General features: G+C 43.3%; 1 protein-coding gene across 1 annotated transcript in view; it reads left to right on the top strand.

The window, feature by feature from the left end:
• The window catches only part of LOC311623595 (adhesion G protein-coupled receptor E2-like), a 236,445-nt gene that overhangs the window by 35,291 nt on the left and 185,458 nt on the right, over positions 1-15,696 (top strand). The gene's annotated exons all lie outside the window — the stretch shown is intronic.

The raw sequence follows: 15,696 nt of genomic DNA, 5'->3' as shown, positions 1-15,696 counted from the left end.
AACTTCTATATCTCTCAATATAATATTTTCTGGCTCATGATTACACAGAAAAATGTTATACCTTGAGCTAAATATATGATTTCAAATAAAACAATGTATAGAAAAAGTGCTCCAAATGAAAACAAAGGTAAGTGTGTGTCTCAGATGTTGTTGGTGCTAAGAGAGATCATCATAACATCACACTCAATGTCAGTCATTCCTTATTATTGTGTGCTTCTCCTGTACTTGTCTCCTCAGGACCTTCTACATTTTGCCAAAAGCAAAGGTTCTTTTCTTCAATTAGTCAGTCCTCCAAAAGTTGAGGAAATAAAAAGAAAATATTGGAAATATAAGCAATGGAGTAGAAATATGACTTCTTACCAAACAACTATGTTCATTTAGAAATCAATAGGAAACAATGTTTTAAGTATTTTATATCCTAACATGATATTTTATTACTGACACATAAATCTTTAATTGGTTTTGGCTATATTTCAGGAAATTAGTGAAGATATATAATACAATCCTTTCCATTTAAAATAGGGACTATAGAGTCAAAATGAACAGTTTTGTGTGCATCTGCTTTTTAGGAATAACTAACATTAAGCAGTAGGTACCTGAATTAAGAAAATGTTCAAGTTCATAGCATATGGAAATGGCAAAAAATATGAAGGTGTATGCAAAAGATTAATAATTGAGGCACACATCTAGAGTATTAACAGTTTTTTGCCATCTTTTTCTCTTACCCTGTTCTGAGAACAACATGACTCAGTTACAAATAACTTTAACGGTGACTTGTTCTCTCTGTCCATCCATCCATCCATCTACCCATCCATCATCTTTGAAGCAAGTCAACATATGGGGTGTTGAGAATCACCACTGCCCACTTCTACTTATCTTAATTTTTCTTTCCAAATTTCTGCCTGCTCCAGCCCTTCCTGTGTGATACACATTGTTTTGTCCATGTGCCTTGGCTACCAGTTACACAAAAATGAATATAGCAGTTCCTTGCCATCAAGGCACTCATAGTCCATGGCAGTGTTATGCAAAATGTGGTGCATGAACTGGTAATGGCCCTTGAGGAAATAAGAACCTTGGGATAGACTGTAAATCAACAACATCACTAAGCTTTAGTTCAACTGACATTTATTCCAGAACAAGATTTTATCAATAAAGGAAGCAGTGTGTTGTGTAACTTTCTCATGCAAGCTCCTGCGCTCCATTCAGACTGTCACCGCTGCTCTGAGTACTGGTCTAGAGTCTTCTTGCAAAGTAGATTTCATGGCAAATGTCAAAAGCAATGGATAAGGCCTAGCTGTATGGTTCTGTTGACGTTGAGGAGAGAGATAATGGCTTTGGTCTCAAAGACATTGTGAAAATGTTGCACAGCTGGCTTTGAAGATGGAAGAAGGAGTGTGAGCCAAGGGATACAGGCTGTCAGCAACACTAGCAGGCATTAGGAAGAAACAGATCCTCCCCTGAGCCTCTAGAGCCGTGGTCCTCAACCTTCCTAATGCTTCGACCCTTTAATATAGTTCCTCATGGCCGAAACCGGTTTGGCTCAGTGGATAGAGTGTCAGCCTGCAGACTGGAAGGTCCCGGGTTCGATTCCAGTCAAGGGCATATACCTTGGTTGCGGGCACATCCCCAGTAGCAAGTGTGCAAGAGGCAGCTGATCGATGATTCTCTTTCATCGATGTTTCTAACTCGCAATAAATGTCTCAGGAACTGCTCTGCCATCTACCTCCACTGGTCAGAAATTTTATCAATAAACATGCTCAAATATACAACATCATTGAAATTTAATGCAAGCACTCTCTGTCCACTGCACTGTTCATCCCACCTAATACCCAATTACCTCCTCCCTGGAAAACAAATCTCTGATACATTTTCATTTTACTGCAATCACTTTATGCATCTTCCTCATTCTACAGTGTCAGTCAATTGTATATACGTACCCATCACTTAATTGTCAATTTGTGGTGCAGAATCAATCAAACACATCTTACTTAATGAGTTCAATTAATTACAGATTGTTAACTAGGAGTGCAGACAGAATGATCTCTTGTCTCTGGCTAGGCTGTTGGTGCTCTCAGGTGACTCAGGTAAAAGCTGACAGGTTCCATCCTCTCTGACCCTCTCCTGATGTACCTACTGGCCTCCCAGACTCATGGGGTCTCAAGAGGAAGGTCTCCGTGTGGAAGTCTGAATTGCTCCCTGGATGGTTGATGATGGAGACTGAAGCTCTGCCCCATACAAGACATCAGGAAGGAGTGAAGCATCAGTTCCTGAGCCAGCTTTGGAATCAAAAGCAACAGCCATGCCCTGCTTGCCAGTGCTGTATAGGCTGTGGATTGCACAGGGGGGATATTTACAGCTTATCAGGCACATTTCCCTCATGGTTTTCCAATATCTGAGCACGTGATTTCACTCTGGGCCTCTGGTAAAATAAAGGAAATTTTTTCTAATGATTTTCTGGTCCCAAAAGGCCAGGTTGAAAGTCGTTAATTCAGTTCTTATGACTCCTTGTCTTAACCTCACATACTTTCTATTACCCTACCCAGTGGTTGTCAAACCGCGGCTCTTTGGCCCCTTGAGTGTGGCTCTTCCACAAAATACCACATGAAGGCACTCACATACAGTGAGATTGAAGTTTCGTGACCCAAGGGCAGAAGTTGGTTTCTGGCCTAGGCGAGTCTATTTTGAAGAAGTGGCATAAGAACACTCAAGGGGCCAAAGAGCCCCAAGTGGCTCAGGAGTCTCAGTTTGCTGACCACTGCTAGAGTAGTGGCCTGAGCCTCCCTCTGTGGGGAAATCCTGGGGAGATGGAGGGAGCCCTGACTAAGCACAACACATCCACCGTGGCTTGGACTTCCAGTACTATGTTGGATAAAAGTGGTGAAAGTGGACATGATATTTTGTTCCTGGTTTTAAGTGAAACACTTTTAGTTTTTGCTAATTTAGCATGATGTTGGCTGTAGATTTGTCATAAGCAACCTTTATTATATTGAAGGACGTTCCCTATCTTTCCACGTTGCTGAGAGTCTTTATCAAAAATGGCTACTGGATTTTGTTTGACGCTTTCTCTGTGTCTATTTATATGATCATGTGATTTTTATGCTTCATATTTTTATGTAATGTATCATGTTTCTTAATTTGTGACTATTGTACCAGCCTTCCATTCATGGAATAAATCCCAAATGGTCATGGTTTATTTTCCTTTTATTGTATTGTTGAATCCTATTTGCTAATATTTAGTTGAGAATTTCAGCATCCATATTCATCAGGAATAGTGACCTATAACTTTTTTTCTTTGTGGTGTGTTTATCTGGTTTTAAAATTAGGATAATAATGGCCTCATAAAAAGAGTATGAAGGTCTTCCCTCTTCTTGAAATTTTTGGAATAGTTTGAGGATGATAGGTTTTAGTTCTTTTTTGAATGTTTAGTAAAACTTGCCTATAGATCCATCCAGTCCAGACTTTTATTTGCTGAGAGTTTTGTGATTACTGCTTCAATTTCATCAGTTGTTATAAGCCTCTTCAGATTTTGTGATTCTTCCAGATTGAGTTTTGAAAGATTGGATATTTCCAGGAATTTACCGATTTCATCCAGGTTGTTTAGTTGAATAGCATATAGATGTCCACAGTATTTTATTACAAACCTTTGTGTTTCTGTGATGTTTATTGTTACTCTGCCTCTTTCTTTTATGATTTTATTTATTTGGGTCCTCTGTCTTTGTTTCTGGCTATAGGTTCATCAATCTTGTTTACCTTTTCAAAACCTAGCTCTAGGTTTTATTGATCTTTTGAATTGTTTTGGGGTTTTTTAGTCTCTATGTCATTTATTTCCACTCAGATCTTTATTATTTTCTTCCTTCTGCTTACTCTGAGCCTTTCTTGTTGTTCTCTTTCTAGTATTTTTTTATTTTTTTATTTCTTTATTGATTAAGGTATCACATATTTGTCCTCAACCCCCCCATTCCAATCCCCCACCCCTCCCCACTCATGCCCCCACCACCTTATTGTCCTTGACCACTGGTTAGGCTCATATGTATGCACATAAGTGCTTTGGTTGATCTCTCCCTTTTTTCCCCACCCTCCCTTTGAGGTCCAACAGTCTGACCCATGGCTCTTTATCTCTGGGTCTGTTCTAATTCACTAGTCTATGTTGTTCACCATTTCCCCCAGATAAGTGAGATCATGTCCTAGTGGAAATATACTTATAAGAATCAAAAAAGAGATAAGCTATAATCGTTATGCTGAAAGGCATATGAATCAGTCTGTTGTGAGTTTCTTTCTGGGCCAAAAGTTCTTTTGAGACCCAATTTCAATGTCAAATAGTTCCTTATGCGTACATGTCAGCAATGATATTTCAGTTCTGGATGGTGAACAAATGGCGTTAATGCAGGTCCACAACCTGCAGTGATACACAACTGCTGACTGCTATTATGGTAAGGTCTCATCAGCGATTTCCATCTCTGGACTGCTTCTCTTCTGTCTTCATGGTTGGAGTAGTCCTGTCAATTCTTCTCTGTTGCCAGAATCCACATGGTCTCAGAGTTGTTTCCTAAAAATATATAAACATATTCTCAACCAAAAGTTAATAAAGGAATACTTTCTATAAATTTGAATTGGGATCCTTTTTCATTTTTCCCCAAATAATTTTCCTCTGGCTTGTTTTGACACCATGTGTGTTTTTCATGGATGTCTTGCTATTAGCATTACAATTAATTTTACAAAGAACAAATTTTCTAGATGTAATTTACTTACAGGATATTGTTTCTTACATGATATCCTTCTACTTTCTCCCTTTTTGATTTAAATTATAGGAGGCTTTTGAAAATTTTATAATGTAGCCTTGATAGCTTTTAAATTGTAATTTTTTCCACCATAGTATGACTGCTTTAGTTTCATTTCCGGTTGTGAGTTTTTATACTGAGATGAACTATCAATAAAAATTTTAGTTAACAGATGAAACCAGTTTGGCTCAGTGGATAGAGCGTCGGCCTGCGGACTGAGAGGTCCCAGATTTGATTCCAGTCAACGGCATGTATATTGGTTTCAGGCACATCTCCAGTAGGGGTTGTGCAGGAGGCAGCTGGTCGATGTTCCTCTCTCATCGATGTTTCTAGCTCTCTATCCCTCTCCCTTCCTCTGTAAAAAATCAATAAAATATATATTTTTAAAAATTTTTAGTCAACACTTTAGGAACAGCTTTTTGTCCAGTGCAATTAGTTTTTCTAGAATATTCGCTTATTTCAATTAGCCAATTTAAATTAGCCTGAAAACTTGTGTACTATATTACTGTAAGACTTATTACTCTAAAACAATCTTATTTTACTGTATAAATATTAGGGGAAAGGATTTTTTGCCTTCTTGAGTAGGCCCTGAGCATTCCTGGTGGTAGACTGAATTTAGATGTCAAAAAGCCACTTCCCCACACTATGTCTACAAGACAACTCAAACAACTCTTGTTGTAGTGCGAGGGCAGCTGCTGTCAGCCAAGTCTCTGTCTTTTACCTGGGTCCCGATTTGAGCTGGGCATGGGAAGTTAAGCAGCCATGGGGGCAGGAGTCTCAGGCCCCTGCAAAGTTCGGGGGGTGAGGGTCTGTGCCCACTTCAGTTGATTCCCAAGTTCTCTCCTGATGGCCCCTCTTCAACTGTGCCTGTCTTAGGTTGTTCCTTCCCTGAGGAATCTTACCCGTCACTGGCTAACCAGCCATCCTCTGGGGCCAAACAGAGTGATGTGAGGTTCAGTTCTGTCTCCTTGGTATCCTATGCCCCTGTGGCCTCCACGTCCAGCTCCTGCCTTAGGATCCCCTCACCTACTGGCAGGGCCCCAGCACTGATCACATATCTTGGGGAACCTGGGTTTCTTCCCCAGGGAGGGCCCAGCTCGCCCCACTGGGTGAGAGATAGCTCCATGGTACCAGTCATCACGAGGCTTCAACCTCAATTTCTAGTTTTTTTTAGTGATAGGGTTAGATAGTTTAATAGATATTCTTCTTGTTCTTGAGGTAGGTCTGTCATGCTATGTACATCCCTATGAGGACTGTTTTTGCCATGTCCCATAGATTTGGGATTGTTGCATGTTTATTTTCATTTGTTTCCAGGAACTTTTTTTATTTCCTTCTTGATATCATTGGTAACCAATTTATTATTTAATAGCATGCTATTTATCCTCCATGTGTTTGAAGGTTATTGAGAGTTTTTATTGAAGTTGATTTCTAGCTTCATTCTATTGTGATCCCAGAAGATGGCTGATATGATTTCAATTTTCTTGAAATTGTAGAGATTTGTTTTTTGTTCTAACATGTGTTATATCTTTGAGAATGTTTCATGTGCACTTAAGAATAATGTATGTTCTGCAGCTTTTGGATTAAATGTTATGTAATATCAATTAAATCCATCTGATCTAGTGTGTAATTAAGGTCACTTATTTCTTTTTAATTTTTTGTCTGGAAGATCTATCCAGTGTATTCAGTGGGGTGTTAAAGTCCTCTACATTATTGCATTGCTGTTTAGCTCTGCCTAAGTCCTGCAAGTGTTTTTTATATATTTAGATGCTCCCATATTGGGTGCATATAAATTGAGTGGCCAGATTATCTCTGAATGCATAATAATCTGGCCACTCATATATAATAAAAGGCAAATATGCAAATTGTCCCCTCTACCAAGAGTTCAACCAGCAGGCAAGCCAGCCAACCACCCATGTCCCATCCCCCTGACCAGGCTGACTGGACCCCAAATTCATGCACCAGGCCACTAATATATATATAGACTGGCCAGATTATTAGGCATTCAGAGATCATAATAATCTGGCCACTATGTGTATGTTTACCAGAGTTATATTCTCTTGTTGGATTGATCCCTTTATTATTATGTAGCATAATTCTTAGTCACTTATATGGCCTTTGTTTTAAAGTATAGTTTCTCAGATATAAATATAATTTCCTAGCTTTTATCTTCCATGGAACATATTTTACCATCTCTTCTCTTTCATCCTGTGAGTCTTTTGTTTTGTATTGAGTCTCTTGTAGGCAGCATATATACACTTCATATTTTCTTAACCATTCAGCTACCCTATGTTTATTAAAGCATTTAATCTATTTACATTTAAGGTTACTATTTCTAGGTTCTTATTTATTGCCACTCTTATTATTTATGCCTATGTTCTTCTCTTTCTCTTCTTCTCCTTACACCAGTTTCTTTAATATTTCTTGCTATACTGTTTTGTGTTACTAAACTCCTTTAGTGTTTCTGTTTGTTTGCTTGCTTGCTTCCTTGCTTGCTTGTCGGTAGTAGTGGTGGTGGTGGTGGATTTTTGGTCTATGAAGTTCTTTATTTCACATTAAATTTTAAATGGTAGCCATACTAGGTAGAGAAGTCTTGTTTAGCATTTCTTCTTTTTCATTATTTTGAATACTTCATGCCATTCCCTTCTGGCCTAGAGTGTTTCTGTTGAGAAATAAGCTAATAGTCTTATGGGAACTAACTTGTAGGTAACTGTCTCTCTCTTGCTGCACTTAAGAATTTCTCTTTGTCTTTAATGTTTGCCATTTAATTATGATGTGTCTTGGTGTAATTCACTTTGGGTTCCTCTTCATTGGAACTCTATGTTACTTCAACTTTGTGACTTTTACCTTCACAGGGTTAGGTAAGTTTTCTTCAAGCAGGTTCTTGATCCCTTGCTTACTTTCTTCTGCTACTAGGCACCCTATAATGTGGATGTTGTTATGTTTCATGTTGTCCCAAAGATCCCTTCATCTGTTCTCATGTTTTGAAGTATTTTTCTTTTTGCTGCTCTGAATAACTTACATTTTCTATCTTATTTTCTAATTCTATGATTCAGTCCTCTGCTTTTTCTTATCTACTACCAGTTCCTTCCATTTTATTCTTTATTTAAGCTATGTCATTCTTCATTTCCAACTGGTTCTTTTTATGGTTTCTATGTCCTCCTCCATTCTGTTGAGCATTCTAAAAACAATTACTTTCTACTCTGTTTCTGCCTCCATTTCATTTAGCTCTTTTTCTGGGGATTTCTTCTGTTCTTCCTTTTGGAGGCTATCTTTGTTTTCCAATTTTTCTGTTCTTTTGAGTTTGTTTTTGGGTATTGCATAAGGCTTCTATGCCTCCCAGTCTTGGTGGATGGTCCTCCATGTGGAACCCAGTTTTATAGTCTCCTTTATCTTCTGAGCTGGGTGCTCTAGGAATGTTTTTTGTGTTGGTTGTGTGGGTCTGGATTGCTGTTGTCCCACTTGTGGGTGAGCTCAGCCCTTAGTCTTGCTGACTGTGATGACCAACCATGGCATGCCAACTGTTATACAAGTGCTTGTGCCTGCTATTTGTGGAGCTTACTAGTATATTGAACCTGGGCCTCCCGGGAGGTTTGCTACTGCAAGCCCATGTGAATTGTTGCCATGTGAGCTATTGCCTTTGCCTATGTAAATCTTGGCCAGCATTACTAGATCACAATAGGGGAAAACCCAAGTAATCCAGAGGGTGGGGTCTTATAGCCCAGATGCTAGGTCTGCCTGCCTTTCACCTTAAATGTCCCTATTCTGAACTGTTCTCTCTTCCCCCTTGGACTGAGTTCTGCAGGGGTATCTGGGTCTTGACCAGGAAAGTTTAAACAGACTGGAATAGGGGGAGGGTGGGCACTTCCTCTCCTTCTAATGCCTGGCTTTCTTGCAACACCTTGCTCCCCCAATGAGGAGGAGCGAAAAACTTAAAAACTCAGCTCTGATTGTAATTCCAGTATTTCACACTACCCCCACTGGGAGTGGCCTCTGCGTAGGCTCTGAATGTCTGAGTCTCATGTGTCTCAGATCAGCCACATGGGCACAGATTTAAAGCTCAGAGTCGTTCTTCCTTGCCTCAGGTCCCAGCAGGGCAAGGCAGTATCAGCTACTCTACAGATGGGGGAGAAGCACTTTCCCTGTGCTTGAGGTGGGCAGGACTGATCTTCTCTCCCTGGATCACACTGTCCAACCCCCATCCTGCATACTGCCAAAAGTTCTTCTAGAGAATAAAGGGTTCCTCAGATACACTGCTAGGTGTACTAGTCAGACCACTCTGCCAGCTCTGAGCCTTTCCACGTGGCCCCTCCTACAGACACAGATCAGAGCAAACATCCAGCCTAGTGTTGTAACAAAGCAATTGCTCTTTGCCTGCTATAGTGCAATCTGGGTCTCCCAGTTGGACCAAATCATCACTGATTCCCACAGCCCGATGCTACATGGACTCCCCTTTCCTTCTCTGTTGCTCTGACTCAGGATTCCTTCATGGGGCTAAGACCCCATGCTTCTGGGGGCATGGTTGTGCTGCGGCACCTTCCCTCTGACTTCCCAGCAATGCAGCTGCACAAGTAGGCTCACCCTCTCTGAGTCTTCTCCTGTACTATCGACTCTCTCCCCCTTCACAGTATTTCAGAGAGGCTACACTTCAACTGGTGTTTCATGCTGAATGCTATGCAGTTAGCCACAAGTCTGGACCAGAGCTTAGAGCAAGCTAATAGAGCTACTCTGCAGCCATCTTGGAATCCTCAAGGGGTGACATTTGAACAAAGACCAGAAAGAGGTAAGGCAAGCAATGTGTGGATGTGTGAGGGAGGAAGGGCAGAGTAAGCAGAGGGAACATGCAAAGGCTCTGAGGTGGGAACATGCCTGAAGTGTTGAGGAACAGTGAGGAGGCCTACGTGGCTGGAACAGAGTATGTGAGGACAGCAGAAGATAATGAGGGTATGGAGGGGACAGGGCAGAGTGCTTGGGGCCATGTGAGAGGACTTGGGATTTTGCTGTGAATCAGGTGGGAGAAATGGATGGTGCTTGAGCAGAGCAGGAATGGTCCCTGACACGTGTGCTCACGGGAACCCTCCAGTTGCTATGGAGTGTGAGGGTGGAAGTGGGGGACAGGGAGTGATGATGGGGCTGGATGCAGGAAGTCACCCAGAGTCTACATTCCTACCCTAGTGCAGCAGAGAGCATCAGGATTCCCAGCTCTGCCTGTGTGTATGTAATTCTGCATAATCCCACCCCACTCTAGCCTGTTTCCCCACCTGTAAAATGACTCATGGTCCTTCCTACTTCATGTCTGGTGTGGAAAGGTCTGTGGAAAGTTCTCTGCTAGCTGCCATGGAGGGTCCCAATGCTCCAGGTACTCAACAGAGGCTATCAGAAATGAGGGGTACAGTAAAGAACCCACACAGGGCTGACAGCTCCAGTCTGCGTGCTAAATATTTTTTAATTCAGTTCTAACTTTATTGTGTGCTGCATACAATGTTACCCCATTATCTCTCAGCCTTATCTTCTATTTCTCCCCCGTACACACACACACACACACACACACACACACACACACACACAGCTTCAGTAATACAGGCCTCTTTGCTCTTCCACACCACACACTCCCTTGCCTCAGTGCCTTTGCTCCGGCTAACCCTCTGCCTGGAACATTATTCCCCAGATGTCTTCATAGCTCTTGCCTCCTCACTTTCTTCAGGACTTTCCTCAACTGTCACTTTCTCAGGGATGGACTCCGCACAACCCTACCCCCTTTTGTTTTTGGTAAACCTGCCCCCACCAGCATCCCCTCCCCCTTCATTAACCTGCTTAATGTTCCCATTCCTGTCAATCTTCACAACATTCTCATGTATCATGTTCATGATCTCCCATGGGGTGGAGGTTTTGCTCTGGCTTTTTCATACAGGTACCCCCCAGAGCCTAGAACAATGTCAGGGATGCAGCATTTGTTTAGTGAATATGTGACTCTCAGATCTGTAAAAGGAGGGAGGGTAATGCCTACTTCAGCTCAGATATTGGAAAGATGAACTAAGGCGCAACCTGTGAGGCACAAAGGAGAGGCTGTGACAGCAGAGATGCCCAGGGTGGGGGTGGGGGTGGGAGACAGTGCCATCACACTCTCGGGATTTTTTAAGACTGGGGTGAGATACACAACGATGTGAAATTTGCCATTTGAAAGTGAACAATCCAGTGGCATTCATCGCATTTACATGCTGGGTGAGCCCCACCTCTATCAGAACTTCATTCCTTTTTGTGGCTGAATACTATTCCATTGCGTGGATGGATCGCATTTTGTTCACCCATTTATGTGCCAGTGGGCCCTGGTTTGTTTCCCTCTTTTGGCGATTGGGAATCTCGCTACAATGAACATGGGTGTCCACGTATTTGTTGGAGTCCTTGCTCTCAGTTATTTTAGGTACTTACCTAAGAGTTGAGATAATGGGTCCTGGGGGAACTCTGTTTAACTTTCTAAGGACGTGACAAAAATGTTGTATACAACTGGTGAAGGGAGACCCCAATCTGATAGAGTGCTGGGGATGTTTTTACTCTTACTGAAGCTCCTGGCTCTCAGAATACATCATTTCTTTCTGAGACAGGTCATGACCATCAGCACCATTGCCCAAGACCCCAAAAACCTGTGATAGAGGAAGTGGTGCAGCTGGGGAAACTGAGAAACAAAGAGAGGTTGACTTGGGCATTTAGCCTAAACCCTCTTTCTTCCTTCCCTACACACCCCGCCCACATGCTGGAACTCCCTTGCAGGGTCCCTAGGAGGCAGGAGCCCTTTGTCACTGGGCACTCCCAGGAGCCCCTGCAGAATGGGGAAGAGGCTCTGAGCTTCAATAAAGCAACCAAAAAAGCACCGATTGTTATCAGCTCCGTACTACATAGCTTCCTGTTGGCCACTGGAAGTTCCTCCACTGCCCACCACACTCTTCCTCCATGCTGCCGGCGTGGGTGGGAGGACCCCATGCTAGCATGGTACACCCTCCCCCCCAGCTCATCCCCTTTCCCACTGGGGCCACCCCAGCCTGGGCACCTCTTCCATCTCTTCTTCCTCTAACCACTTATCATTAGAGACTTAAAACATTTTAAAAGTTCAAAGAAAAGTTTTACAGCATCTCAGGTTCACAAAACAAATTTCCCATGACCAGACCTAGCCAGTTTGGCTCAGTGGATAGACTATCATCCTATGGCCTGAAGGGTCCCGGGTCCAATTTCAGTCAGGGGCACATTCCCAGGTTGCAGGCTCTATCCCCAGTGTGGGGCGTACAAGAGGCAGCCGATCAAAGATTCTCTCTCATCATTGATGTTTCTATTTCTCTTTCCCTCTCCCTTCCTCTCTGAAATCAATAAAAATATTTTTTAAATAAAAATATATATTTAAAACAATTTCCCATGACCAGCTCCAGTTTACTTTATTCATTTATTTATTGTTAATCCTATAAGGACCCCCCTTTTCACTCCCCCCAACAAAACCTAGGACATGACCCTGCTCTCTTCCTCCACCAGCTCAAATTCTGTTTCCTATTCTCTCATTCATTTTTTTGTTTGTTTGTTCTCTTGCACATCTGTTTGCCAAAACCTTGTTTCATTTTCTCTGTATCTGAACTTTATGACAACAGTGGCTTTTGTATGGGTCTCTGGGGATTTCTTTTTGCTCAAGACTCCACTACAACCAAATCATTATGTCATACATTTTAAATATATTTCAATTTATTTGTCAATTGTACCTCAGTAAACCTGATAAACTAAGATGCTACTACAAAACATACCAAGCACGCTCTTCCGCCATGCTGCCGGCGTGGGTGGGAGGACCCCATGCTAGCATGGTACAGGCTCTTTTGTTTATTGCATCGGACTCGGCTCCCTGGTGGTCCTTGGGGATCACGAAGTCTGGGCATAACATATGGGGGAATTCGTCTGGGATCCCCAGCCAGGACCCTTAGGGGACCCGATCCAGAGAGTCTGACTGGCCATGGTAGGTGTGTGCGCCCTCTGGAGGGACGTAAAACCCCTCATGGAATTGGTGCCCGAAGACGCCTGGTGGGCACACCATGAAGGCCACGGGCAGGAGGATCAGAAGACGTTCTGACCTCCCGGGAGGGCCCTAGAGGGACCCTCGTGTGGGGAGAGGGATAAGCCTCTCCCAGGGCGAGGTGAGCGATGTGAGCAGTTGCCTCACCTGCGGAACCTTTCTCAGGTCTGAGTTTGGTATCTGTGGGCGACATGGCGCCCCAGGATGGAGCCGGCAAAGTGTGGCCGGGGTGGTGGTGCGGGGCCCCCTGGCGGCGTTGGGTTGGAGGGGGTGCTCCCGTGGGGCTCAGTCTGCGCGTTGGAGCGTGGCTGGGCAGTGGTGGCCTGGCTCGGGGAGCAGGCACCTGGGTTAATTTGCTGGCTGCCTGGAGAAGGGGAGGCGGAGCCGGGAAGCCGCTGGGGCAACCCGCGCTTTCTCCTCGGGGCCACCTGAGTAGCGTGGCTGGGGCTGAGGCCGAAGCAGCCTCACTCAGGGGGCCTGGGCCAGAGGGGCCTGTGCCGGCGTGGAGGCATCTGGCGTGGCGAAATCCGGTAACGGAAAAGAGCTCAAGGGCGAATCTCTGTGCTCAGTAAAGAGAAAGGCCAGTTCAAAGGGAGTGCGCATAGTTTTGGGCTGTGCTTAAAACTTTTCTGTGTACAGAATGAGCCAGAATGAGCTTTTAAAATGGTGAAGATAACCGGGAGATAAATTAAAACTAGTTCCCCAAGTCATTGTAAGCAGCTTTTGAAATTCCCCACCATGAGGCGGAAACTAGATGGTAATGGTAACAAGTTTACTTGAATGGTGGTGAATGGCCATGAATGGTGGTGAATGGCCGGGAGTCTTCAGCTAAAGAATGTGTTCATTTGCATTTGAATGCTGAAAAAAAAAATGTGTTGCTGAAACTTTACCCTAAGTAAGCAGGATGTATTAAAAATGTAATGTTATTAATCTAAGAAATGCCAAATTTATTTGACTTGCCAGCTTTAAAAGTTCAAAGTATCAATATAAATTGAATTAGGAAAAATTAATTGCAGTCACTAGATGCCTAGAATATGGCAGCCTAACTATATTATATGTGTTTAGAATAAGCAGTAATGATCAAAGATCTCAAGGATTGATTTATTCTCATTTGTCAGATGAAAAAGTATGTAATGCTTACACTTAAAAAAATTATTTTGTCAGTTTTTCTGAAGTAATGTTTAATGTAACATAAAACTTTTATATTTGATTTGTTTTGTTTTGCTTTTCTCATATGTCATTGTTGTTGAATTTGGTCTTGTACCTGCATCTTGTATTTTGTTTAAACTTTGGGAATCATTTTTTGTTTCAGTCATGTGTATCTACTTTATAGCTTTAAGTAGACTTCATCACAAAGGTTTATAATTTATTTAGAATTGTGTTAAAACAATGTGAAAACAATTATTTGTATGATTTAACCCCCCCGAGACTGCTTGGACAATTTTCACCGATGTTCTGTGGGGGGGAGTAGAGGGGGCTTAGAAATGTAAATAGATCTGTATCTGTAGGAAAAATGTGGCATTTTAAATTTTAAGAGGCTGGAGGCCTGGGAACAGGTGCTGGACCGGCTCCCTCCTCCCTTGCTTTTTCTTTAAAATTTGAAGCATGGTTATGTATTTTTAGAAGATAAGATTTTTATAAAAGTTATAGAGAGTATGTCCTGACAGGTTAGCTAGCAGAGGCAAGCCTGTTAGTTTCCTGATGGGCATTGGGGCACCCTATTTAGTCTTGAGAGAGCCAATAGGACCCGTACATCAGCCCAGGAAGCCACTGGACAAACTGCCTGTTTTCCTTGGACATCAAGAAGGACTGTGGTCCTCGGAAGGAACACGTACTGGGGGAATGCAGCTGTTGAACTGGTCCAAAGTGGGACAACGGGTCTTTGAGGAGCTAAAGAAGGCTCTCATCTCAGCAGCTGCCCTAGCCTTGCCGGACGATGTGGAGCCCTTCCACCTCTACGTGAGTGAGGTAAGAGGCATTGCCAAAGGGGTTCTCACTCAGACTCTAGGTCCCTGGAAGAGACCTGTTGCCTATCTGTCTAAGAGACTGGACCCTGTGGCAGCAGGGTGGCCATCGTGCTTCCAGGCAGTGGCCACCACAGCACTGCTGGTGAAGGAGGCAGGTAAGCAGACTCTGGGCCAGGAGCTCAACTGGATGGGTCAGGCTTTTCTCCTGGACCAGCCCTGTGTCCGGATTCATAAGACTCTGACCATCAACCCTGCCAGCCTGCTTCCAGATGATGATAGGGGAACCCATTCATGACTGCATGGAGGTAACAGACGACAAGGTACTGTTCACGGATGGGAGCAGTTACGTTCAGGATGGGACCTGATATGCAGGGGCAGTGGTAGTCACCTTGGACCACACCATTTGGGCACAGTTCCAAAACTTTTGGCCTTAATCCAGGCCCTTTGATGGAGACACTGTGCCATCCACAAAGGAAAGAGGGTTACCAACTGCAGCCAGAAGGAATTGGCTGAACAGAAGCAAGCCACTGAAGGACCAGATAGTTGATGGACCCTCCAGATGACAAGACTGTTGGTCCCAGAGGCTCTAGGTCAGAGTTGCCCAGTGACACCAGGTTAAGTGTCACCAAGACTTCTGAACTTCTGTGAGGCAGAGTTGCTAGAAGTACTGTCTGTGCACAGGTAAATGCTAAGCAAGGTAAGGGGGTCCCCCTGGGAATTCGGGTCCCAGGGAACCTCCCCAGGAGAGCATTGGTAGGTGGATTTCAGAGATTAAACCACCAGCATTAAGGTCTAGTTTTTATAGACACTTCAGATTAGGTTGAGGTATACCCCACTATCAGATAACAGCCCCACCTTGGTAGCTAAGGTATCTCAGAGTATAGCTCTAGCCTTAGGACAGGTAAGTGCG

Source organism: Pipistrellus hanaki (genome assembly GCF_964339955.1).
Source record: "Pipistrellus hanaki genome assembly, chromosome: 5".
NCBI lineage: Eukaryota > Metazoa > Chordata > Mammalia > Chiroptera > Vespertilionidae > Pipistrellus > Pipistrellus hanaki.
Note: the sequence above shows the minus strand (reverse complement) of the source record. Positions and strands in the feature narration are given on the sequence as shown.